This window comes from Cupressus sempervirens, chromosome 5, assembly GCF_028749045.1.
Source record: "Cupressus sempervirens isolate cs-2001-9-10 chromosome 5, ASM2874904v1, whole genome shotgun sequence".
In the NCBI taxonomy this organism is placed as follows: Eukaryota; Viridiplantae; Streptophyta; class Pinopsida; order Cupressales; family Cupressaceae; genus Cupressus; species Cupressus sempervirens.
The window spans coordinates 359,556,069-359,559,108 of record NC_143122.1 but is presented as its reverse complement, the minus strand read 5'-3'; the positions used below and the strand labels follow the sequence as shown (position 1 = coordinate 359,559,108).

The window sequence follows — 3,040 nt, the reverse complement described above, 5'->3', positions numbered from 1 at the left end:
AAAACAAAAACAATAGTATCTAATGGTGTATCTATCTAGGGTAGGAATCCTCTATTTTGGATGCAAAGGCTATTCCATGTAGTAATCAGTATCCTCTAGTGGACCTACTCTAGGATAACTTCTCCAATCGAAACGTGGTAGATCTACCACATGTCCAATAGAGTAATCACCACTCTGTGATCAACAGATTAAAGGTGGATGTATTAAAGTGCCACCACTTTTTAAGTGTTACCATCATACCATTGTGCCTGTCCCTATTTTCAATACTCTTTCCTATATCTCCCATTTTTCATTCTCATTAGAAGCCTTATGCTTCAAAGCACAATCTGGATGAAGATCAAAATCATATTTTTTTTCAATAGAAAGACTAAGCATTCCCTCCTTCCTTGCACCCATCACAGATATAAGACATCCTCAAAATCAAATTCAAAGAATGTTCATGCAACTCATGCTTGATTTCCTTTGGATATTTCTCTGCTACTTCTTCGACTTCTTTTTGCAGTTCACCAGTAAAGGGTTAAGCTTTTGTCCCATGAAGAGAAACAATGTTTCTGATATCTTTTGTCATAGTTTTTCCATCGGGGCTAGTTATGACCAAAGATGAAACTCCTTGAATTCAAAAGTAACAGCTTAGATACTTCTTCACTCTGTCTCCAAATGGAGGATCTAGCCATGGCATGCTTGTGTGGTACTCTTCAAATGTTTCTTGGTCTCTATCACTAGAGAGGAAAAAAAGGAAAAAAATCTAAAAGGATTGTCCATTTTTGTTGAGCTTGTTGTATACTTGTGCAATGTTTGGTGTGAATGCTCGACACCGTGGACACCAATAAGTGGAAAAATATAAACCAACAGTCTTGCCTATAAGCTCGAAAATGGGTACCTGTAGAAGAATCATGATCAAGATGGTCATCTTATGGTTTTTCTTAAGTAATAGGGTTTGTTATAAGCTATTTCTCCAAATGGGCATTGCAATAACCTAATTCCAACAAATATGAATTGGTTGTTTTGCTAATCTATTGTTGATGGATGTGAAGCTAGTTGATCACATATATGAAAATTTTGGAAGAAAGAAGCAGATCCTGCCAATAGGCTAAAATATTTTGGAGAAGAGAAGTGGACTATCGAAGTAGACTCAAAACGTTGGAAGGGAAAAATGGAGTCTGGAAGGAGACTTGAAACAATGAAGGAAAGTGAAAATATTAGAATGTAAATATTTAAAGATTTTTGTATCTAGAGTCTACATTCCACATTCCAGAGACATTTTAGAAACATAGTAATTATTGCTAAAATAATATATTTGGTGCCTTTCAGTGGTTGGACCCATAATATTATTATGCTATTCATGGCATGGTCTTCTAATACTCTTCAAATGATTTCTCATCTTTATCTTTAGAGATAAAAAATGATCTTAAAATCCCTAGTCTCTATTTAATCCCTTCCATGGAGGACACCACTTGGAAAATAATAATAAAAATCCACTGTTTCCCTTCTTGGTCCTCTATATTAACTTAAAATATTTGAAACAACCATGTTTTAATGATAATTCACCTCAAGTTTAAGATCAAAGAATCTAATGCTGATACCCAAAGATTTTTTTTGCGAGAAGTTTCTGCTAAATTGTTAATCTAAACTATTAAGATCACAACTTGTGATGTATCTAAGAATAGGACAAAATGATATGCCCACTACTTTTAATCTAAGAACAAAATTAATCTCAGAACAAAATACACTCAATAGAAGATTAAATCTCTAGAACATGGTTGAGTGATACGCAATAGCAAATTTTAATCAAGTAGAAACTTCAATCTTAAAGAACACTACATTCTCATAAACTGTTACCTTCAAGAAAAGATGCAGAATGCAGACAAAAAACTAACAAAAAACTTGAAATGGACAAATCTGACATACCTCTCTCTCACTAGAGAAAAACTAGAATGATTAGACAAATGGAATGAAGGGCATATTACAATAGAATAATAGGGCAAAACCAAGCATACATGCAAGCCATGGGAAGCCTCCCATGAGTGACACATCTTTTTCTCTTGTCACACATCTTTCTGTACAAGCCTATTTTCTTAAGACTTTCCAAAATGAGAGAATGAAAAAGATTAACTTAAGAAAAGCCAATGCTAGCTGTCAAACTTCATGCAACCTTCATGCAACATCACACGTTTCCAACACCTTCCAAAAATTTTGCTAATTTTTTAACAGAGAAATTAAAAATATTACCAAGAATAAAACTCATAACCAATGGCAAAAAAGAAAGTGTAAATAAAATAATTATTTTAATAGGAAATTTTCTAAAGACCATAGGTTAAAAGAAGAATGCACATTGTCCAAGGAACCAACTAATGTGAAAAATGCTACCGAAAACTTTAGTCTCCGACAGAGACTAATAAATAATGTAAGCTATTTTCTATACAAACTAGCACTAACTCTCCCAAACAATCTCAAATGAGATGATATCAAACAACTCCTCACAATGTATCTGTCACACTGATGTTAGGATGAAAATTTCTATAAGTTTGATATAAGTAAAAAAGAGTCAAATAAAATATAAGGTAAAGATAAAAGTCAAATCTAGAATTAGAGACTAAAAAGAATCTATAAAGCATAACAATAAGACTCAAATGTTAGTTTGAGAATACAAATATTATTATAATTAAAAAAATAGTGGTTAAAAATATGGTGGTTCATGAATAAAAAAAATTGCTATGAGTTAATAGTGAACATGAAAGTATAAACAAATTTTTTTTAGTCATATAATTGGAATTTTTCTTTAGTTTAGAAATAATAAATTAATTTTGATTTTTTAGTACTTTTAGTCTAAGAATCAAGTGTTTAAACCATCTAGAACTTTAGAATTCAAACTCACTAGTAATAGTTCATCTTATTTCTTATCAGAACTCTTGTTATTCTGAACAATAGAAGATCTTATTGACAATAAAATAAACACTTATATCTCAATCTTAACTTTTTAAACACTATTTACTCAAATTTATCATAATATTTCATTCCAACTATACCATCTACAACTTCA

At 31.5% G+C, this 3,040-nt stretch overlaps 1 pseudogene; it reads right to left on the bottom strand.

The window, feature by feature from the left end:
* Positions 1-273: 273 nt before the first annotated feature.
* Positions 274-910, bottom strand: LOC149556216 (putative nucleoredoxin 1-2 pseudogene; annotated as a pseudogene).
* Between the last annotated feature and the right edge of the window lie 2,130 nt (positions 911-3,040).